Source organism: Alosa alosa, chromosome 24, assembly GCF_017589495.1.
Source record: "Alosa alosa isolate M-15738 ecotype Scorff River chromosome 24, AALO_Geno_1.1, whole genome shotgun sequence".
Taxonomy (NCBI): domain Eukaryota; kingdom Metazoa; phylum Chordata; class Actinopteri; order Clupeiformes; family Clupeidae; genus Alosa; species Alosa alosa.
In genome coordinates, this window is record NC_063212.1 from 10,282,648 (window position 1) to 10,307,593 (window position 24,946).

Here is a 24,946-nt window from a genome sequence, read left to right on the forward strand (position 1 = left end):
CCATCGACAGGGAGGACCTCAACAAGGTCCACTTTGGGTCAGTTAAATTGCAATATCCAGCCAGGCATTTACAGTGAGTTTTGACTTTTAGCTCATTGTTAATCTGTTCACAATTGGGTTATTTGGTATGAAAATAACACATTTCATTCTTCTTTTTATTCCCCCTTCTAAAACCTCAGTTTAATTTATATTTACTGCAGAGTTTCTACAAATGACTTCAAAGTCTGTTTCCCCGCTAGACATACTGAAGATTAGAGGTCTTCAGTTCTGATCAATGAGTGGACTGGGCTGTCTTTCCTCTCGCTTCTGTCCACAAATGATTTCAAGATGACCTCTAAGACAAAGAGACTAATGACGCCTGCAGCACAACTTCCCAGAAACCCTCGTGCACGCCAGCCATACTCATTCCACACACACACACACACACAAAAATAAAGAATGGAAGAAGCAGCACACACACACACACACAAAAATAAAGAATGGAAGAAGCAGAGGGCAAAAGTAGGGCAAAGTTGAACACTTTGAAGTTGAATAATGATACATATCTCTGCATCATGATCATTTTGCTATTGCCTTTCTATGAATACAACCCTTTTGAAACACCAAGCCTGTCCATGGATGATACAAAACATTTGGAAGGTGCGCAACATGGAGCACATCAGGAGTGGTCTGGTTTAGCCCAGAGCTGTTATAGCCTATTACTCCTTCAGTTGCTTTTCACCAATCACGTTGTCCATGACCCTCAGCTTGTCACACAGCCCATTACCAACCCAAAGTATGTAAACAGCACTCCGAACCCACAGGTCTGAAGTATAATCCTATTTGAATGCCCCAGTGCTGGCTGAAATACTGAGGTCGTTTCAATCATTTCTTTGCTCTCTCTCTCCCTGTTTGTGTGTGTGTGTGTGTGTGTGTGTGTGAGTGTGTGTGTGTGTGTGTGTGAGAGAGAGAGAGAGCAAGTGTGTGTGTGTGTGTGTGTGTGTGTGTGTGTGTGTGTGTGTGTGTGCGTGTGTGTGTGTGTGTGTGTGTGTGATTTTGTGTGTGAGTGAGTGCGTGTGTGCCACCCTAATTTCTGTGATTTATTTCTCCGCTGTGCTTCACTGACCTCCAGAGCAAAAGCAGGAGTCTGTGATATTCTGACGTTCGCTCCAGCTTTACTGTACCGTTACATTGGCTTCTCCCTCGCTCTCCTTGCCCTGCACTCTGTCACAAACGAAGCCAGACAGGACCGCTTCAGAGCCCCAAACCCCTGCCTTCCATTGCCTTCAACCGCCTCATCTATCTTTACTGTAGTCGTACCTTTATGGACGTTCACAGTGACCAGCTCAGCTAAGCCTTCCACAAGATTCAGTCACCAGCACAGCAAGCCATTGTGAAGGATGGACATCGCTCTGAGGGCCTGTATTGTGCATAGATCAGGCTTTGTGTGTCTCTAAACAGTCCTGGGTACTTACTAACACCCCACCCCCCCCAAACCCTACCGCACCTCTCCCCCAAAAAAATCAAACAATAAAATGGAGAGCTGGGGATTAGGTCATTTGGCACTCTGACCTGTTGCCAAAGATAATATTGTGTTTTTGCTTTCATTACCACCCAATCAGTACGACTGGAATTAAAACATTCCATTGGTTTACTGCACATAGCCCTCTCCATCCTGTCTTTGTGTGCCCGCCTCCCTCACATCATTCACTCACTCTCTCACACACACACACACACACACACACACACACACACACACACACACACACACACACACACACACACACACAATCTTCTCAGAGCTGCGAATGAAGGTCATCAGAAGGCTAGAGCAAGGACAGATGAGAAACAGAAGTTTTTGCTGGTTGTAAATAAATATACAGGGTGCAATGATGACATAATCCCTTTGATCAGCTTGTAACAAGCCTACAGGAGAGAGAGCGCTAGCAAATGCGATTGTCTTGCTTTAGAAAAAGGCTTAAAAAAAGGGCCTCTCTGTGAGCAAAGGGCTGTGAGAGAGCGGAGTTATTCACTCCATCCATCAGAACATCTGCCCAACAGTTAAACACAAGCCTTGGGGGCATCTCTCTCTCTCTCTCTCTCTCTCTCTCTCTCTCTCTCCCCTTGTTTCATGTCCGCTCCTCTCTCACACATCAGAAAGTCAAGGTTATTTTCTCACATGTGTTTTGCTGGAAAACAAGGCCAAAACAAGAGCGCCTCCAAAACAATGCTCTTGGATCGCAGACCCGTTTGTCTGCGCATCAAAGGGCCGGGCCAGAGCGAGCGTACGGGAATCAGGCTGCTGTGTGGTCCAGCAGATGCCGGTGAACACGGCGCGTGCGCACGCTCGCACAAGCAAGCAAGCAAGCAGCCCTCGCAGACACAAGCTGTTTCCCAGAGTTCTGCAGTGGTGGAGACGGAGGAGGACAAGAAGAAAGGAGGTGGGGGGTTGGTAAATTGTTTAGGTCTGGGTCTCACTGTGTACGGAGGTCTTGTGATGACGCACTTGGCTTGTTCTCCCAAACCTTGCCCTGACCAACCCAGCCCCCTTGCCCCTCCACCCCCCCCCCCCACACACACACACACTGTCTTCCTCCTGCAGCTGGTGCTGAGGCAGATAGGCCACATCATGATGAGCCACATGAGCCATCATTGCTCATCAACGAATCTCTCCTCGGGGTCCCACAACCGCTGACTAGACCAAGACCAAAGGCCTTTCTCTTTTCTCTTTTTTTTTCTTTACAGGGCCCGAGAATTTCATCAAGACTAATTTGCGCTTGTCAGTGGGCTGTGTGAGCGGGGGACGGGGGGGCAGCTGGCTGTGCCGGCCGAGGCGAAATGGCCGCACGATAACAGACAGGTCGAGTGGAGGCAGGTGTCGGGGGTCAGCTGCAGCGAGGCGGCGTCGGTGTAGCAGGGCAGACGACAAGGGGAACTGTCCGAGTAAATGCAAGGCTGAGGACTGACATGCAGACATGAAGGGCCCGCATTTCAATGCATTTTCCTCAAACCTCAAACAAGACTGACAGTGATCCTAATCACTGATTCCCAACTGTTGTAGTATGTTTCTTGTATTCTAGAACGTCGGTCAGACACCCTACCTGTGGGAAAGCAAAATTCCACGGAAATGTATTCTAAATGATGTAGAAACATCAACTGAAAATGAGGGCAACTTTAACATGTGCAAACAGTTTGAACTTCCCACACATTGTTTGCATATTGGTTTTATTCAAATGGAATGGCAAAGCTATGCTATTGTGGACTTGTGTTAGGACATGTATCCTAGAGCAAAACGCAGTGCCTGTAAGCTGCTAAAAATCAGTTTCCCATCCATCTGTCCTTCATAGTCTCCCTGTCCCATTTCAGTTAGATGCACGCACGCACGCACGCGCACACCATGTCTAGCCCTTGTCCAGAGGAGAACCACACAACCCTGAATGAACCAGATGCCATTAACCGTGTGTCATGTTGTCCTTGCAGAAGCATGCCGCAGTAAACACAAGCACGCTGGCGTTGGCACAGGCCTCCCTTCTGGTTCCTTGCTGAGATTTTCATAAGTGTAGAGGGCTGTGCCCATGGATCCGCAGGGAGCCGCGCCGAGACTCGCTCTTGACCTCGTACTCAGCCTTCCGCCATTAAGTGAAAATGACATTTCTGTTTTGTTGTTTATTTCATAATTCCATGTCTCCCTCGCTTTTTTATTTTTCTCCGCCAGAGGTCTTTGTTGTGGATTTTGTCAGATGGGGGATATTCTAGGATTTATTTATATATTTACATTCATATGTATGCCTCCCTGCCCTCTAATGATGGTGTATGATAATTCCTCAATTAAAACCACATACAGCACATACTCCTAGAGTTTGTGGGTAGGACTCTTATTCTGACGTCAATGGAAATGTGTTTCCTGTCTTTATTTTGGCCTGGGGAGTTGCATAATGGTGGGGGGCTTGGGAGAAACAAAGAAATGATGGACTCACCGCACATTCATCTCTCTCTCTCTGTCTGTCCCTCTTTTCTCTTTTTCTCTCTCTCTCGCTCTCTCTCTCTGTCTCTCGCTCTCTCTCTCTCTCTCTCACTCACACACACATTCGCTTATACATACATGAGTCCACTCATAGACACACACAGCCACTCATAAATGCACACAGATGGATGTCCTTGCTTTCCTCTTAGTGATGTAAATCTAATTGAAGTTTGACTGTCAATGGCGAGTACCCACTTCTGCTGATGTGCAGCGGACGAATAAACTCATGAGAAGCTCCAGCATGTCACCCGTTGACAGAAGAGATCCCCTGATCCGACCGGGGAGTGAGTGCATGCTGCACTTTGATCACGCGAAAGCATACTATTAAGAGTCTCTCTATAAAATACTCTGTTAAGTACTTTTGCAGATTATCCACAGAACCTTGGAATACCTACAGAGGGAAAAGTCCCCCCCCCCCCCTCCTACCGTGCCTCTTCCCTCCTCCAGAGAAGACAGCCTGGTCTGCAACATTTCCTTAAGTGTGGCTGAGATGGGACCCATTTGAGGACCGTAGAGGAGCCATTATCACACTTCAATGGAAAGTACAGCTGGAAAGGTAAGGCCAAATCTTGGTTTATGGGAAATCGTAATCAAGTGTCAGTCTCACAGAGTGATACACAGAGCTTGCCTGTTTCGTTTTAGGCCGAGGTGTATGAGAGGAACCTCCAGTTTTGGCTCTGGCCATCTTACTTCATAACGTCTTTCAGCATTGCAACATCGGGCGGTCTGGTCTGGTCTGGTCTGGTCTGCACAGCGATGGGAAGAATTAACCGTTCAGCCCGCAGGCCGAAACATCGGCTCGCGTTCGTGTTAAGAGAAGCCAGCCAGCCAGCCATCCGTCTCTAATGATGTCATCTGCGCGACTCCGGAGCGGGCTTCAGCCTCGCACCGACAGGTCCGAGTGGAGGCCGCTCTGGAAATCCCGCTATTAGAGAGACAAATTTGAAAGTAAATCATGGTGACTTGGGGATCAGAGTAGCCTCCTGCTGACCCCCCCACGCCCCACATGCCACCCCCCTCCCTTCCTCCTTAAGCCCCAGTCCTGCGGTGCTCGCAAGAGGAATGCCTTGTAGTGGAGGTGACGAAAAGATCAGTTACCATGTCAGTGCGTTGACCTCTATCGCTCCATTTTACCCACCCCCATCTTTCCCCTGTTAAATGTATCCATGTGGAGATCAAGGTCATACAACACCTACTCATATGTGTTACATAGCTTACAGTGCTGTGTGTGTGTGTGTGTGTGTGTGTTTTTATGTGAAAGCTTGTATATCTGTGTCTGTATGTGTGTGTGTGTGTTTGTGTGTGTGTGTGTGTGTGTGTGTGTGTCTATGTATTTGTACATGACTGTGTGCTTGTACGCCTTTGTGTGTGACTGTGGCTGTGTGTGTGAAAGCTCTCTTCCCATGTGAAAAGGTCCCAGAGGGTTAAGGTGTAGGGTCAGGAGTTAGACAACATTACAACCATGTCCTCATCAGCAGTCCGTTAACAGCTGGGTGTGTGTGTGTGTGTGTGTGTGTGTGTGTGTGTGTGTGCATGTGTGTGCATGCGTATGTGCGTGTGTGTGGTGTGCATGTGTGTGTGTGTGTGTGTGTGTGTGTGTGTGTGTGTGCATGTGCATGTGTGTGTTTGTGGCCACGTATGTGTGTGACTCAGGGCTAAAGGTCAGTCACAGGCCACCCTTTCATAAGCAGACCATTAACAGTCCTGTGGTCAGCGACTGTTTGTGTCGATGCAGATAGTGGTGTCCTCATTGCAGTCATAAGTCACTTTGACTCCCCCCTATTTGCCTGCCTCTATCCGCCTCCCCTATCAATCCTCAACACTTTTTTATGGCGGTTAGGATGGAAAGCATGTTATTAAGAAATGAAAAATAAATCCACTTTGATTTATCTAATCCCTCACAGGGCTATTTCACAATTTTTCACAGCTCTTTGCTGACATCGACTTGAGAGTGGAATTTGTCATTATTCGACAAATGTTTATTTCTACAATTAAAGAAAAATACTAATTTGGATTTGATCCCCCCCCCCCTCCCCACACACACACCCTCCCCTCACTGAACGGAGGCTTCTTGAAGCCAGGGCGGGTTGGGTTGCACTGGTGAACTTGGGACGAACATTTTAACTGCGCTGCCACCAACCTTGTTGCTCCAGTAAATCTGACAGAGAATTTGTTTGGCCTCTGACCCGTGGGCGTCCCTCCTGAGCCCTGTAGAGACAGCCTCTGTTTAAACTATCAGAGGAAGCAGGGAGCAGGGATGTGTGGGGGGAATATAGACAAATACAAGAGCGTGTGTGTGTGTGTGTGTGTGTGTGTGTATGTATGTGCAGGACAGAGAGAGAGAGAGAGAGAGAGAGAGAGAGAGAGAGAGAGAGAGAGAGAAAGAGAGAGAGAGAGGATAGGACTGGGGTGGCTAATGAGAGGCGGCTTCACAGCGCTCCGCTCTGGCCATAAATCTGACCCCTTCCACTCCCCATCAACCCCTCCACCCCCACCCGTGCTACCCCCCGCTACCCTCCACCCCCCCATCAACCCCTCCACCCCCACCAGTGCTACCCTCCACCCCCCAACTCTTCTGGCAGAGTTTCACAGGCCTCTCCGCTCTGAAATAATGGCCTGCACTCTCATAGTAAATACTTTCCCACTCTGTTGTGGTATGTTTTTGTACTTTTCACCCCGTGCTTATTAGTAAAAATGAGAAAGGAAGAGAGAGAGAAAGAGAGAGGGAAAGAGAGAGAAAGAGAGGAGGAGAGAGAGAGAGAGAAAGAGAGGGAGAGAGAGAAAGAGAGAGCACAGAGGAGCAAGGAGGAGACATTTTTATAAAACATTGTTATGGGTGCCATACTTTGCTCATAGACTCCACAACGTGACTACACGGTGGTTCATGGACAACGATTGACCTGCGGTGTGATGTGTGACTGTACCTTACTTTGTCTAAAAAATAAGAGCTCTCATCTCAGAAGTGACTGTTGATGAATGTACAGTATTTAATACGTATGGCCCTTTAAATAACAACAAATGAAAAAAAGAAAAGACAGATGAAACAGTACTCTTGACTTGACCTTGGGGAAGAGTTTTCTACTGTACAGAGCATAGTACAAAACAAACTACTGAGTTTGGTGGCAGTGTGAAGGGGCGTGATCAGGAAAAAGGTTGCAGTAACTAAAGGATTCTCACAGTAACACACACACACACACACACAAACACACACCATCTCTCTGTCTTGCATTTTGTTGGAGTTGACCTTGTTTTTACAGGTGGGAATAGATGGTAAAGTTGAACCTCCGTATGAACCAATGAACCATATGCCATATGCACACAAGTCTATTCCCTCCTTCAGGGGTGATTCAGGGGTCTACGTCTGCTTCTGAGGGCTTCCCACTTACATCTGTGGAGGACTGTATTTATATACCGTAACTACGCTTTAATAATATCATACTTTTCCGATTAGAAACGCAAAACATTGTTTTTCTAAGTTCTACTTCTAAGTTGATTTAATTAATTTTCTGTACCTGTTTAGACAGTTTTCTACAGTTTACACGTTATTCTCAGAACTCAATGACATTTTATTTTTCAGAGGCTGAAACAAATGGGGGTGGACAAAATATAAACTCTGTAACTAGATCTAAACTACACTGCTAGTTTTTTTTCATGCATGGCAAAGAAACAGGGCAGTTTTGTGCCGGGTTTGGGAGAGCGCCGTAATGACTTTTAAGTCTCAAAAGGCTACCGGGGCTCGCTGCCACTTTGTACCATTTTAAGTGTTAAATTTCCCACTTTCCTTTATGAAAGAGAGAAGAAAATTCCCCCCTTTAAAAACTTTAAAACCCTGTATTCCGTGCTGTAGGTCCAGTGTAAGTTGAAATGTTATTGCTTCTTTATGGGTATAGCAGTGATGCTGGCTAGAGGCTGCTCTACATGAGGTGTAAAAACTCTGCTCAGTCTCTCAATTAGGAAGTGATTTGGTGTGGCATGTTGTTTACGGTTAGTGCCATATGAATTGAAGGCTAAATGCTTAATTGTGTTTTGTGTACGCCTAGATCAGTAACAGGCTGTTGTCATGGTGAATGCGCGAAAGAGACAGTGAGTGATTGGGCAACCGAGACAGGCGCCTCAACCCCGCGTCCAAACACGAAAATTAGCCCCAAAATATCCGTGCGGATCCATTTCGCTTCAGTGATTCACAGCACATCAGCAACGCTGAGAAAGGGTGAAATCCAGGTTTACAGTGCAGTCAGTGCCACTAATTTGCCAATTTCATCATCTCCATGGGCTGTTGCATTCCCTCCCAGAAAAGCAATTTATGTTATTTCTATGTTACCACCACTGATGGGATTTCAACCTTTTTGTTGGCCTACCCCTATTTCATTCATAGTATCACAGTGTAATGTGTAATGGATATTTTGCATGATGTGATATTTTTAATCATTTGGTCTCCTATTACTCCCCTTGTGCCCTTCCCTCAACCTGCATTCATCAAACCCATATTGTTCCAGACAGACAATAATGGGATTTCTCAGTTCATTTTGGGATAGATGTGCTTGGGTGGTCACGTCCTCCACATCCAAAACACACATACGGCGTGACTGTGCGTCACTGCAATGAGAGCTGGACCAGAGTTTGACCGCAGGCTGCCTGAAACCACTGCCCGGGTCGAGCATCCGCCCTCCGGGTTCTGAAAGACTCAAGCCAGTGACTGCAAATGGTGGGTGTGTATAGAGGCCTTGAGAGCGCAGCTGACAGCAGTTAGCCACCTCTCATTCTGTCGTTTAACACAACCTGGGCTAATTAAATATATATATATATATATATATATATATATATATATATATATATATATTTATTTATACAACAATTGGGTTCTATGGAACTATTTATTTGTTTCTGATTGGCCGAGAGGCGTTCCATGAGTTGGAATATCCCTGGACATTTCAACTCAGACTTTGCACAGCTAATAATAAATCACTCCACGATACAATGCGAAGATTTGACACAATGTTCTCATCCCAGCTCTCCACTATTTCAAGCAATGGGTCCCTATCTTTACTGTCTATGGTTACTCCTTAGCAAACCATAACGAAAAACAGTGCTTCACCACATCTGTGGATTGCCACACAGTCAACTCAATGTAAGTAAGATAAACGAGGATGCTAATTGTTCTCAGCATTGCCAGCATTGTGTATAATATGATTGTCACTTGAGGAGACTTGTAGATAACTAACGTTAGCATAGTTAGCTAACCGCTGCTAACCTGCTAGCATCGTCACGCCAGGCTGTGCACAGTAGTGTAACATTTATTCACCATAAATTAATAAAGTTGAGTGGTTCTGCAATGTAGACTATGTTTCCGTTTTTGCAGTACCATGTCCCTTACATGACATGGCCCATCCTTGTAACATGCATGCAGCAAACCTAGATATGAATGTGATTTCAGCCCGACTTTCAACATTTCTTTCAAGAAGACACGTAAACCACAAAGACCCGTAATGAGGGATCTGGAATGTTGGTTAACTAGCAACCAAGACGCTGTCTATTGAAAAGGGAACTATTTTTTGGTGCGTAAGAACGATGTCGAAATTAACATTTTTAAACAATAATGGGATGTTTTCAGATTATTTAGTTTGTGGTAGAATTTGTATAAAAGCAGTTGTATAGTAGAGTATGGATAATACTTCGTGATCGTGGGATTGGTCATGGATATTCCCACGGCCGAACAACACCCGTGGGAATATCCATGACCAACCCCACTCTCACTCGTGCTATATTGCTTAAATATATATATCTATACTTTACTCATTTACACCTCACAACCATAGGGGTATGCACCCAACCTAAAAGTTTTAAGACAACAACAACAACAACAACAACAACAACAACAAAAAAAGATGTGTGTGTTTCGTTGTCTTCCTTTCCGTTTCCCTTCTTGCTCTCCCTGTCCGCCTGCCTGTCGCTCGTTTGTCTCTGACACTCAATGACTATTCATCTCATGACTCTTCATCTACTCTTCATCTGTAGGCAGCTCTGTTCTTCTGTGTCAGTCTCTCTCTCTCTCTCTCTCTCTCTCTCTCTCGTTCTGTCTTTCTCTCTTTCATTTTGTCTTTTTCCTCTCTCACTCTCTTTCTTTCTTTTTTGTCTCTCGTTCTCACTCATTCTCTTTTTCTTTCTGTCGCTCTTCATCTCTCCATCTTTCTCTCTTCCACTGCCCCTTTCCTGAGCTCTGCTTCTCCTCTTCCTCATCAACGAGCCGATGATGGAGACCATCAGCCACAGCCAGGCAGCGGGGTGCTCCGACCGGGCCGGGGAAAGCAAAGCCAGGCCTGACATAAAGCAATAATCAGTCCAAATTCTCTCTCTCTCTCTCTCTCACAATGGATCACTGGTTCCACCCTCACTGCTCCAACGGTCTGGGGTCTGAACACACTCCAAGCAGCCACCACATCCGGATAGGTCACAGAGCATTCCACCTCCACCCTGACATTCAGGCATCACATCCCCATTTTTTTGCAGCCCTCAATCTGAATATACATGCCCATGCACACAAACACACTCCCACACATCCATGCACATGTGTGCTTCACCACTCCCCAGCAACAGGAGCCGGGTTAGGGGGTGGGGGGGTGGACCCTACTTCAGGGTCTGGGCCTGCTCCCTGTTTCACTGCAGACGCTTTTGGGTGGAGGACGGTGACTCACGCCGAGTAACCCCAACCACAGCAGGACCCGCAACAGGGAGAGAGAGAGAGAGAGAGAGAGAGAGAGAGAGAGAGAGACAGAGAGAGAGGGAGAGGAGGCCCGTTTCAGTTTGTTTCCTCTCAAAACAGCGTGCAACTGCAACTGGGGAAGTGCTCGTATTATGCTCGCCCTCGATTGCGCATCCTGTGACTCAAGCTGGCACGCTCCACGGTCCACTTTCTGTGAGCGGCCGACTCGCTTGCTAGCAGCCGCCAGTGACCCGGACTGGCGCGGGGCCCCAGCAGCCGAAACTCGAGTCGCCCGCAACAAACAATGGAGCCCAGTGACCGAACGTCCGATCAGGCGGGAAGCGAGCGGCCGAGAGTGTTTTCCTACACCCGGACCTGACAGGCCGAGGCAGGAGTGACAACTAAACTCGTGTTGACGCCTGACCACCGGTCTGGCCTCTGCTCTCCACCACGCCGGAGAGAGAGAGAGAAAGGGCTGAAAACAAAGACTGAGACGTTTTCTTCTGTGTTTTTTCGAATGCAAATGGCTTACCGAAAAATTGCGGTCCTTAAGGGAGTGCGCTGAAGGTTAATGCAACAGCGTGGCTGTCGATTGACTGTATCCCCTGGCTGGACCCCTGCCCCCCTTAACACACACAAACACACTCCACGGTTGCCAATACTGGGAGACTGGGGTACCCCTTGACACAGAACAGCTTGTCACACACACACACACACACACACACACACACACCCACACACACACACACACATGGGGCAGGATGTTTTACAACCAGGCCTGTTAAATAAGAGCCGCTGGAGGAGAGGAAGAGGGGGACGAGGTGAACAAGTCAAGCCCCTTCAGCTCCCCCAGGGACTTTGATAACACCAGCGCCCCACTTTCGCCTAGCTCGCTTCATCATGCGCCCGCTCACCACCATCGCCCCCGCACCTCCCATCGCCCGCCACCTCCCATCGCCCTTCGCCCCGCTCACCTCCATCAGCCCTTCGCCCGCTCGCCACGCCCGCTCCCCTCCTCCCAGCCGCCATCGCCCGCTCCTTCGCCCGCCACCTCCATCGCCACGCGCCTGCTCACCTCCACGCCTCACCTATCGCCTATCGCCCCGCTCACCTCATCGCCCCGCTCACCTCCATCGCCCCGCCCGCTCGGCCACTTCCATCGCCATCGCTCGCCCGGCTCCATCGCCTGGCTCCCCTCCATGCGCCCTTCGCCCGCCACCGCCCCACCTCCATCGCCCGCTCCTCCTCCAGCCCGGCTCACCTCCACCTCCAGCCCCTCCACACCTCCATCGCCCGGGCCACCTCAGCCGCCTGGGCCACCACGCCTCCATCGCCCCGCCCACCTCCATCGCCCCGCTCACCTCCACCTCCATCGCCCCGCTCACCTCCACCGCCCCGCTCACACCTCCATCGCCCCGCTCACCTCCATCGCCCCGCTCACCTCCACCTCCATCGCCCCACTCACCTCCATCGCCATCGCCCCGCTCACCACCATCGCCCCGCTCACCAGACCGCCGGGCCGTTCCCAAAGCACGAAACCTAACACACACACTCACACACTGAGCCCCGATGACCATCACAGGGAGATTTGTTGCTGGACAGAATTATTATGATTTTTCAGAAAGCATTTGAACCTACTAGATGTGTTCACAGCACTACACAATATTAGAATAACAATATAGCATCAACTTAACAATTGGGAAAATGGCAGACATTGTCATTATGGTTGAGATTTCTGTTTACAGAAGTTTGAGGAATAATTTTTTATTATTCAACAGGAATAATCATTTAAACTACATTGTGCTGTCATGATGAAGAATTGTCAAGCATTTGTTGTCTTTTCCTTCGTTATGTTAGACATAATAATGAAAACATTATTGTAGACTATTAGACAGCTACAGGCTATTTAGCCTTTTGAGTTCCCATCAGATTGACGATTTCCCGGATCCTGACCAAGACAATGAGGGGCCTGAAACTGTGGTGTTCTTCACTGACTGTACATTGCTGAGATATGTGGGCCTTTGCTTGTATGTCTTGGACATCAATATTTTTTTTCTTTACACACCGCAGCCATCATTCGACTGTAAAAGAAAGAAACCTGGAAGAAAAAACAACAGATAATTGCGTTTAGGGGGGACTGGTAAAACAAATGTTCAGAGCAACTTTGGAACAGTGGCACTGTGGTTAAGAAAACCTTGTCAGAAAGGGAGAGTTAACCGACAGAGTTTGGATGTCCTCGCGGGTCTGCATGTGTCAAACGTAGAGAAGGGAGCTGAGTAGTGACTCAGAGAGAAGAAAAGAAGAAAGCAAGAAGGAGGGATTTCTGATCTACCCATTAATCACACGTTAACACGTTAACAAACACGCGGAGCTACTGACCCAAACTCAGAGGCCTCGTATTACCCATAATTCCATTCGGCCCTTCCTAAAGCCAGTGTTTTTTTTTTACTGTCCCTTCATGTGTCTCAGTCATGCCCCACCCCCTGCCTTCCTCCAGACCAACCCTTTGGTGATCTCCGCAGTGTAAGGAGGAGGCTCTGGAGCCATTAGTTATTGCGGCTTTCATGGCTAGCCCCTGTGAGCAGATAGTGTGGTTGTGATCTCTGCATGGCTTCTGTTTGGAGCTGATTTGTTGCACTCTAGCCACAAACATAATAATAATTTACAGCTAGGTCAGAGATGGTTTTACAAGAGGTTTGGCAATATTAGGGTGGCTTGATTGCTCTGCCTCCCCCCCGCCCCTAATCTCATTCTCTGATGCTTTTCCCCTCCTGCATTGTGTGCATATGTGTATGTGCAAGCTCATGGGGAAACCAGACATGTGTGAATTGTGTTTGACCTGCCCTCACTCTTTACCCTCCTTGATCCAGGGTTCACTTGTTTATGAGTGACTTTGTCCCCATGCTCACCTCTGTGGTGTGTGTGTGTGTGTGTGTGTGTGTGTGTGTGTGTGCGCGTGTTTTCTCTGTGTATGTGTGTGTGTGTGTGTGTGTGTGTGTGCGCGTGTTTCTCTGTGTGTGTGTGTGCGTGCATGTTTGTGTGTGCGTATGTGTGTGTACTGTATGTATGTGGTGTCGAGAGTCAGACAGTGAGGTTAGCCCAGGCCAGTGGCCTGGCCCCGAACCCTGTTGCTCATTGTGGGATTTCACCAAGTGTGTTCCAGGTGGAGATCTCCTCCCCCCACCACCCTCCCCTCCTGCTCTCCCTGAGTTATCATTCATCCCCATCCCCTAACCCGGCGTGTGCTCCGCGGCCGTCATGGCTCATTAACCACCAGCAGAAGCGCTTCTTGCTCTATACGAAGCCCCACTGTGTGGACGTCTTGTGCACCCGTGGACTTGAACTCCTCACACACACTGCAGGCCCTTGGCTACAGCTAGCTTAGCTCATCTTCCCTCTTCCTGTAAGGTATCCCATGATATGTGACATCCCATAACATGCGGCCAGGCCAGATTGTGTTTCCCGACTGTCATCGCCGAGGCCATCACTCATTGGGCTCTTGGTCCAGCTTGCAGACGTTCACCATGTTTACCGAAGCATTTAATATCTTCTGCTAAGCAAATCTGAGAATTTAACAAGCATTTAACATGTGCTGCTACGTAAATTTGAAGATCTTTTCAGTTATGTCAGGATATTTGTTTAGGTGAACTCAGTGAGGCCATGCAACACACTTTTGACAGTTGTCAGAAAATGATTCAGGTCTGCTGACTTAAGGACACACTGCATCTCTCTGTGGATTGACGACCACACCGGTTGTCCAAGCTCTGCGGTGAACTGGTCAGATACCATGACGATTCTGCTGGAGAGCCAGGCCTGTTTGGTTGATGGAACTGTCATTTCACCATTAAAGTCAACCACACGATACTAAAAAATGGCTCTTCCTTTCCTCTCTGGCTATCCTCAACTCGTTTCTTTGATGATATTTTGTTCCTATAATGTAGCTCCGCTGTACTTTATAGTATACAGGATCAAACAGATATTCAGATGGTGTGGAACAACACCAAACCAAACAGGGTAGAGGAAAACATTCAACATCAGTCAGGAGAGGAAATATCCTCTCCTGGCCCATCTGAGTTTTAGAGCTATTCTAGGAAAGGCCAAACAAAGTCAAAGTGTTTTTGCTGACCACAAAACCATCCAGTGCTGCACTTCATACATATATCATGAACACAGACAAGCATTAGACAGTGATAACACAGTGGAGGAACACTAACAGCACTTCTAGCCATAGGAAAGCAGCCACTGTGGGCGGTGTGTTGAATGTTATGGCTAGAATTTGCATTTTGTCCCTAAAGTATAAAGGATTGATGATATTCTTTGCTCTTTTGAGGCCTAGTCTGTGGCAAACTGATATGATTGTTGGAGGCTCATGGCTCCTAACGCTCTTGCTGTTTCGAGCCCTCTCGTGTTGCTCTTGGTGTGTCCTGGGCCATCTTTTGCCAGAGAGTAATGCAAGAACTTTCAGTAAACAAAGTCAACAGGATTGTGTCTATGCCAGATTACTGAGAGGCTTCAGACATGGAGAGAAAGGAATGATTATCATTACCATCAATTGGACAACTTACAAATATGCTATTCATTTGAATGTGGCAGCTAATCTAGTATGTAAAACAGATGCTTAAGTCATCTGCTGAGGGTGATCTGAAGACAAATATCCTTTATGTAGAAATATTATGAAGAGGGCTTCGGCAACCAGTACTTTTACAATACAGTAACAAATACATTTGTTTCCATTCTTCTAATATCAACTGTTTTTGTTGCCAAACTTTCTTCTCATTGAAGGGCCCTTCTTCACTATCTGACATATAGTACACTATGTGAGGTTTGTTAGATAACTGACCAAATGGACTTTTGGAACACACTCTATCAAATTAGTCTGTCTCCAAAGAAAACATAAAGGCAGGGAATCCTACAATAACGAATAATTGCCATGTACAACAGTCCATTTCAGTCCACAGTCCATGTCACTCCATTGTATTGAGTGTTTGACTTTGAGCCTTTGAGGTCTGCGTATGCTTGTATAGGATCGGACCGGGGAAATCTATATGCATTTGAAAAAGGAGGCAAAGCGTGTTTAACCAGAACTAGGGCCCGCAAGTCGACATATTGACTTACTTGGACCACACAAGCCCAGACATTGCATGCAATCATTAGGGCTGGCCCCTAAAGGGAAGTTTCAACCTCCGAGGAGAGTCACGATGGAAAGAGCTTCAAGCAAGGGTTCTGATGTGGTTGCTGGATTAGGGCAGAAATCTGTGTCTGCTTGGCCAGGAACAACGCTCCGTAACGGACATAAAAAGAGACCTGAACCAACTCCTTGAAGGTGGTGAGATGGGGGTGGGGGGGGGGGGATAGGGTCAACAAGACTGAACGAAAATATCAGTAGGATAAAATGTCACTGAATACTTTTTGGAAATCCTCTCGAAAATATGCCTGGTCTCAGTGATGTCAGTATGGTTAGACATTCTTGTGTGATGGCTGGGTGTTCTGTGGTTTATTTTGATGGGCACGGGGAAGCCACTCATTGCAGCCTACTGGGCAGGCTTATCTTTTATGTATGAGCACTGAGTGGTGTTTTAAAGAGGTCTTACGCACTCCTGCACAGACCAGATCACTTTCCCCATTTCAATTTGCCTTCTATAATTTTTGCCACTGTCTGTTTATGATGCCATCAGGAGAGCGGCCATTGAGAGATCATGACTATGATCTGCGTCTGCCTCTTCGTATTCTTACTTTTCACACTTGTCAACCACAGTATGACTCAAAAGCACGGCGGGTGTGTCTGGAGAGGAGAATAAGACATCAAGAAGGAGACTGAAAGATTTAACAAGGGAGTTGAGTTGACCGACAAATAATCTTTCCTTTTAAAGAACAAGCTTGTTATCAATGACCTCATCCTTGAGATTCGTCTCATCTGGATTCAACGGTTAACAGAAAATTTATAGTTACAGTGCTACAATTGCTTTAGGATAGGACATTCTGTTGCAGTAGCTGGTAGGAATGGAATGGAATCGAAATGTATTTATTTGAAACAGGGACAATGCACAAATAAACATCTTGTAATAGAGTCTTGTAATACAAGACTCTAGACTCAAGACTCAGTCTTGTAATACAAGAGAAAGGACAGGTTATAGCAACAAGGGCAGCCGTGGCCTACTGGTTAGCGCTTCGGACTTGTAACCGGGTTGCCAGTTCGAACCCCGACCAGTAGGAATGACTGAAGTGCCCTTGACCAAGGCACCTAACCCCTCACTGCTCCCCGAGCGCCGTTGTTGTAGCAGGCAGCTCACTGCGCCGGGGTTAGTGTGTGCTTCACCTCACTGTGTGTTCACTGTGTGCTGAGTGTGTTTCACTAATTCACGGATTGGGATAAATGGAGAGACCAAATTTCCCTCACAGGATCAAAATAGTATATATACTTATATATACTTATATACTTACTTATACAATTGCTAATTTCCACCTGTAGACTGGCAATAGACAATAACAAACTAATATATAGGGGTGAATCCAAAACTTCAATATGCACACAGTAAAATGGAGTTTACTGTACTGCTAAAAGAATCACAGGGAAAGGTGCAGTAGCAAGGAGAAGAGAGTGGTTGGAGTGCTGTGGAGATATGATTGAAGAAGACGAGATGACAGCAGAGAGGAAATAGCATTCCCACGCATGTCCAAGTTGTGCACTTCTCTGTCACAGAATAGAAAAGTTATGTCTGTTTCAGTGGTCTTGCCCCAGGATCTTTTTGTTCCCACTGTTCCATTTCTTCTACAATGCTCAACTCTCTCTCTCTCTCTCTCTTTCTTGCTTTCTTTCTCTCTCTCTATGTGAGAGGTCGATGAAGAGTCGAATCTGCCACTTAATTTGTGTGTGAGTAATATTTGGGTGTCTCAGGAAAATATGTGTGTTCAACAGCTGAAAGGTTTAAATATAATCCTCTCTCTCTTCCATTCCTTCCCTTTTCTCTCTAGTCCTCTCTTCGCCCACTCTCTATCTGATACTGTGGAGGAAAATAGATGGCGGTCCCAGCCACCACATCACTCAGGAGTGGAATTGACGGACACAGACATTCCCTCCAGAGCTTCCAGGTCAAAATGTTCAAAAAGAGAATCGTCCAAATGATCTCAATCAGATGGCTTCTTGAATGGGTTTTATTTTCGGGCCTGTTTTCAAATCTGAGACAGAACAATGTGTGCATACTTTCAGAGTCAAGCACGAATATTAAACCGAGACCATATTTTCCAAGACGCCTTGATTTCCCTGATAAAGGCGAGGAATGGGGCGTGTGGTCAGACAGGATGCTGACGGTGCACATGAGATGATCCTGTGCCTTAAGTTAGACCATCGACCACCACACTGACCTCACAATGACTTAAGATGGCAAGAGTCTGCTGGCAGAACATGCAGTAAAAATACTGTTCTCAACCCAAATGGATTCTTGCCACAGATTGTTTTTAAGGTTCTTAAGTAATCAGTTATGGTTTACGGGGCCAATCTTTACTAAAACACATCACACCCATATTTTGTCTTCTGGTAACTCCAAACTATTTTATACCCGCCTAAACATGCAAAAGGATCTCATCTCCGTTTCACTTTGAAGGCGTGGCATGGTAAGATTGGTAAATGCCCTTATATTTTTAACATATCAAAACAAACAAAAAGCTGTCTGTAAGTTCTGTTTTTACCACAGTATTTTGTTCTGTGATGTTCGTAAAACATGGAATCTTGGTGGAGGGTAGTCTTCAACGTTAAACTTGCCTTAACCAAAGATCTGTTTGCCATCTACAGAGTGGTCGTGTGGTTTTGTCATGTTGTGAATACACATTGCATAAGTCACTATCTCAGTCAAGCATCAAGGGGAGTTGTCATTCCTCTCTTTCCCAAAGCGGTTACATGCTCTATGCACGCCTGTGGGACCAGTAGCATGTAGCATGTGCTAGGGTTTTATTATATGTTCAACTTGAGGAACAAAACCACTGCTGAATAACTTGTTGCTTACTGTATCATTATTTTTACACAATATCCCACACGCACATACTTTGTTTCATACTCGTTTCTCTCACGCTACTCTGAACACTTTTTCAACGACTACGGTGTGATAAGGATAAACAGATGTTGGTAATCTGACGAAGAGCTGTCCACTAACAAGACCTGCAAGACTTAATTAGGCCATTCATCTTTTCTAAATGCAACAAAATGAGGACCGAAACCACAGCACCCCTGCACACTGCCTCCCACTGTCATCAATCTGCGACATGAAATGGGCAGAATTGGTTTCACATGTGAATCAGCGCATCATTCTATAGCTCAAGGCGAGCAGAGATTCTCTCCATCCAGCCTTTCATCGCTATCCATTTCCACTCACACTGTGCCTCTTTTACAGCCATATATCCAGTGGTCTTGCTCCAGGAGCTTTTTGTTCCCACCCTTCTATTTCTTCTACAATGCACAACTTATTCTCTCTCTCTCTCTCTCTTTCTCCCTCACTGCCTGTCTGTCTGTTTGTTCGGCGATCTGTCGAAATCAATCTCCCTGTCCTTTGATTCACACTCAAACCTTCGACTTTGAAGACTTTTCAAGCAAATTCGTCTTCGAGTATGGCAAAAATTCAAATGCTGACCAGAGACAGACAAAAAGGGCCCGTTTCTTACACTCTCTAATCTTCTTTGTGCCGAGGTTACTTCAAAGTTCCTCAAATGTTTCTTGACATAAGAGTGGAGTGTGTGTGTATACACGTGTGTGTATGTGTGTATACATGTGTGTGCGTGTGCATGTATGTGTGTGTGTGTGCTGAGGTGAAATGTGAAGGATCTGTTGCTCCACAACAGACGCTGGACAGATGAGGTGTGTTCAGCACATGTGGCTGTGGAGTCGGCAGCTGGCTCAGCACCATTCCGCCAAAGCAGGGGGAAGCAGAGGTAAGGGGCAGGTCAGCGTTAGGCAGGCCGGCCAGCCCTTCTGTATACATACTGGACCTTGCACATGACACGGCACGCAGCGCAATCGCACTCTCAATCTCAAAACCAGACGTGAGACAGTGAGTTGGGATGAGAGGATATCAGAGTTGTTCAGAGTTAATGTGCAACACAGGGTTCCCCATGCTGTTTTACTCTGTCTTTGTGTAGCACTATGAGGATATCCTCAGCCTTCGCTTCCTTTTTGTTAGATGAATTTGATTGTGATCTATGGGTGATTTTACCAAAGCTACTCTGGAAACTAAAGTCGCTTTTTTGGACTCCTTTTCCTTTTGGCAAGAGGTTTGGAGCTCTACTACACCTGTGCTTTTGGAGAATCAAGCAAGTCTCTTCACTGTATTTCTCTTTTTTTGGCATCTTGGCTGTGCGATAGAGAATGAGAGAGAGAGAGAAAGAGAGAGACAGAAGGAGTAAAATCATTTATGTTCTTATTTTTTTATCATCCTTCAGGATGGACTCCTTCCTGGTGGTTGAAACAAGTGAGTAGACAGCAACACTTAGAAGTTAGAAACAAAGAGGGATCACTGTTCTTTATTGGCCATCAACCGACTAGATGAATAAATAAATAAATGCATGAAGGGGGGAAACCACATTTAAATAATCCCACTCTCTCATTTTCCCAGTAGCCAAATTCAATTTAGCCCACATTCTCCTGATGGATTGGCTGAAGTTGTTCTTTCCAGTAAGAATGCCATGGAAAAATCTTACAAACACCCCACAGTGAAATACAGACAGAGCTGGAGTAGAATAGAATAGAGGGGCTGCTGGGATGGGAGGAGAAAGAGAGAGTGACTAGAGCAAATGAAGCACAACTTTATCTATCTATTTATCCTATATCTATCATATCTATCTATCTATCTGTCGGTCCATCTGTATGTCAGTCTATCTATCTATTTCTATCTCCTGTGTGTGCCTACTTTCATGTTTCAGTACAGCAGCCAGCCTGCTAAAAATCATCAGGGATGCACCAGAGGACGGCACCGATGCCCAAGGAGCATGCTCCCTTCCTGGAGCCAGCGGCCTGTGCCAGATCCCTGGGCAGCCTCCGGCGGTGGTCTGTGGTGGTGTGCCATGGCAGTAAAAGCCCTGGTATGACTCTCTCTTACATTCTTTACGGTCAGCCTCTGAAACATTATTGGCAACCACTGACCACTGAAAAAGCTGACCATCCAGAGCCATATAAAGGTAGAGTTGCGACAACTCCATTGACGCTAATGTTCCATTTTTTTCCAACAATGGCAGTCAATGGAAGCCTCAAATAGTTCCCGGAAGTTAACAATTAATAATAGCAGAAGTGCAGTTACAGCAGTGTAGACTGTTTGTAGCCAACATTTCAGGCTCAGATTTACATTATTGCCTCATCCGAATAATAGTAGTAAAGTAATAGTAGGCTATCAATAGCCTAATTATAATAATAAACAAATTATGTATCGACTATGACAGCTTTTCTGCTGCTCAGTTTTAATCAGTTCCTCATCAAATAAATTAAAAGAGGCTAAAAGCCCAATAAATGTGCCACACAATAGCCGAATATAAGATAACCCTTGCCTATCCCATTATATTGACCTGTGCGCCACCCTTAGAACGCTGATGAGCCAATGACAGTCCAGGCTCAATGGGACTCGGACATCAGCTCGGACAACTCCATAGGAAACAACAGGGAGGAGGCATAAAATGACAAATTAATAGTTATTTATGGAGTTTATTAACTCAAAAAACCCCGACGGATAACCATGGTCAAACGTCTTGCATGGGGGACGTGTAATACTGATAGCCGGTACCCCGAGAGGCTAAAAAACGGGGTATATTTTCATCAACAGTAGCCTACAGGACGTCTCTCGCATTTGCAACAGCTCAACGTAATGTAGGCTACTAAGCCAACAACGTGGGCACAGGTTCCCTGTTAAATCCCAAGATGAAAATGCTCATTAACCAACTATTATATTCTTACTACATCAAATATTAACGTAACCTAACATATCTTAGTATCAACCTTCCACTAGCTAGCTAGCTAGCATTAACGTCGGTGGTTTTTGCACGGTGATTTGCACGGCTACTCGCCACAACTGCTTGTCACCTTGCATGTATTCTAAAATTTTGAATACACCCCTCCATAGCATAATTAAGTCCCTTTTGATAGCTTCTGGAGGAAAGTAAATCTTTTAACCACCAAAACGTCCTCAAAGCCTGCTTTTATATACTGTCAGCTGCCATTGTCCACAATGTATTTCTAATCAAGAATGGTTTGTTTGTCCGAGTTTTCACACGGTAACAATGGGGGGCGGGGCTTAGCGACAGGTCAATTAGGCAGCAGGTTGAAGGCTGAAGGATCGTGTAAACTCTATCCCCAGAAAGTTTCAAATCAAGCTTGCGCTGATATGATGCATAATCACTGATCAAATTGCTATTTTCTGACAGGATTAGCACAACCATGCAGGTTATCTGAATCTCAAGCTCTTTAGCCTAGCATCTTAAGGCTGTATTCACAGCAGCACGGTGAATGACAAACGGTGACAAAATGCTGTTGTTTATGAGTTCATAGCCTGGGCCCAGTTCCCCGAAAGCATCTTAAGCCTAAGAGCGTCGTAAAGTCCCTCTTACGAACGTCTTAAGATTTGCCGACTGTTTCCCGAAACCATCGTAGCTTAAGAGCGTTGTGAAAACACTCGTAGATCCACGAGTGCTCCAAGGCCCAGTTTCCCGAAAGCATCTTAAGCCTAAGAGCGTTGTAAAGTCCCTCTTACGAACGTCTTAAGATTTGCCGACTGTTTCCCGAAACCATCGTGAGCTTAAGAACGTCGCGGAAAACACTCGTGAGATCTACGAAAGTGCTCCAGAGTTCTCGTTACCAGCTAAGAGCGTCTTAACAGTACTTCTCACTGAGGTCACCAACAGGACATACAGAGGAATTACAACTTAGAATACATAATCCAATTTATGTTCCCATTCTTTATTGTGTTTACCTGATGAATCAGATTTTAGCGTGCAAAATAGTATACATTTAATGGTCATAATAATGTGATGAAAAGCAGACAAAAATGCAATCCAGTTATGAAACAAGACGTTGCCAGAATAGTTTGCCATTATCTTTGCTAAGTGAGGGATATATTTTATTAGGCCTATGAGGTAAAAGCAGAGAAAGGAACATGTGGTTTAGTCTTTAGGCCTAGTACTGCATCAAAATCTAAGCCTACATTTCCTCACTTTCTTACTCGACTTCTTTCTTATCTTCAAACATGTTCTTAAGTGACAGCGAAAAATTATTGCATGGTGCAACAATCTAATCTTAAATAATTACAATTATTTATGTCTGTGTATGGTATATAACCTACTTGGGATGCTTACATGCAGATGTCAAAGTGTTTCTATTTTCGTATTGATGTGAATTAATGTGTAGGCCTAGATCTGAAGTTTAAACGGTAGGTCTATAGCTGTGACGTGCAGTCACCTGACATCACCATCAAATCAGAGGATATTTCAGAACTATTAACGTGGACAGCTCCCCTTAAGAGCATCTTAAGAGCAGTGCACACACGTTCACGCTACGAGCATGTTCAGGAAACAGTCGGAAAAACCAAATGAACGATCATAAGATGAATCGTAGAAAACCCTCTTAAGAGTGTGTCTCCGTCGTTATCGGGAAAATGGGCCCTGGTTATTTATCAAGGACTATATCACGTTTTATATGTTATTATGATCACTCGCATTACCATGGGGTTAGGCTACTGTGTAGGTATACGGTTAACTTAACATGTCCACCATTACACTGGAGAGATGTTAGAAAACCTTTAAACTTTTTTTTTATTCTGCCGAGACGCTAACGTTAGCTACTTAAGGTAGTTCGCTCATTAGCTCAGATCAGTGAAGAACTATCAGAGAAAACGTTGGGGAGAAAACTCAAACAATTTAATGTTAGACTTAGACTAGCTGTGTTACAGTTTCTCGTTGCAAAATTAAAATGTCACTGGAGCTCCATGCGCTTTTGTAGGCTACACGCAGTCTAAAAAACACTGTTTACAGCTCTTCGAGTCCCTGTACGAGGTCATTTTTTTATAACGATAATTTAGATAGGCCTACACTTATGGGGTGGGTGCTATTGCATTTTCTAAAAAATCTCCCATCTTGGTTTTGTACAGAAATTAACGTAAAAGGGAGAAAAAAGGTCATCTTCCGATATTTAGTAGGCTACGGTCTGGAATTTAATTTAATATTGTTGTAATGGTAGGATAGCTACAAAGTTTACACAATAATTACACTGTGTTAAAAATATTGTATATCAATGCATTTATACATGGATTTCTATGCAACGTCACGAAAACATGCGTGCGCAACCAAGAGGCAGAAAGCACCATACACGGGTTTCCTGTTTACCAACAAAACTAGAGCAATGCAAAAGAGCAAAAGAATAAAATTAGTTTTTGTGCTGAAAACTGCCCCAATTCGAAATCACGATGGTTAGAGAATGTTAAATATGTTCAATATCCCTAATGGAATGCATGTCTTTGCCAAAAATGACAAAATACGATGTTATATTAATAATGCAAATAAACAACAAACTTTGAAATAGGCTATAGTCTGAAATGAGATGTTATTATGACCGCCAGCTTAGCCAGGGCGGTCATATAGGTTTAGTCAGATTTTTTTTTTTTTTTTTTTTTTTTTTTTTTTTTTTCGCATGTCCAAATTTCCGTCAATGATTCCCGGGACACTGAAAGACCGGGTAGACAAAACTTGGTGGGCATGTAACCCCATATGGATAGCATGGAACCATCGTTTTTCGTTTTGATCTGTAGCCCCCACGCTGGACTGCACCCCGAAAGGAGGGTAGGGCAGACACAGTTTTCTGTGAATATCTCGAGAACCGTAAGGTTTAGGAGGACCATTATTTTTTTTGTATGTTGATCTCAAGGGGCCATGTCAACGCATTCCATAACCACTCATTTCATGTATAGCGCCACCTAGTTAAACACAAAAAAGTAAAATGAGGTGGTGTAATTGAAGGTATCTGTGACCTAACATAGTCAAAACTGCACGAAATTGGAAGTGTAGGATCATTATGACACCCTCTGTATGCACGCCAAGTTTTGTGGAATTCCGTTCATGGGGGCCACACAATAAATTAATTTATGTTACTATACACCAACTGGCCTGTAGGTGGCGGAGACAGTTTTCTGTGAATATCTCGAGAACCGTAGGGCCTAGGAGGTCCACCTTTTTTTTTGTATGTTGGTCTTAAGGGGGCATGTCAACCCATCCCATTACCACTT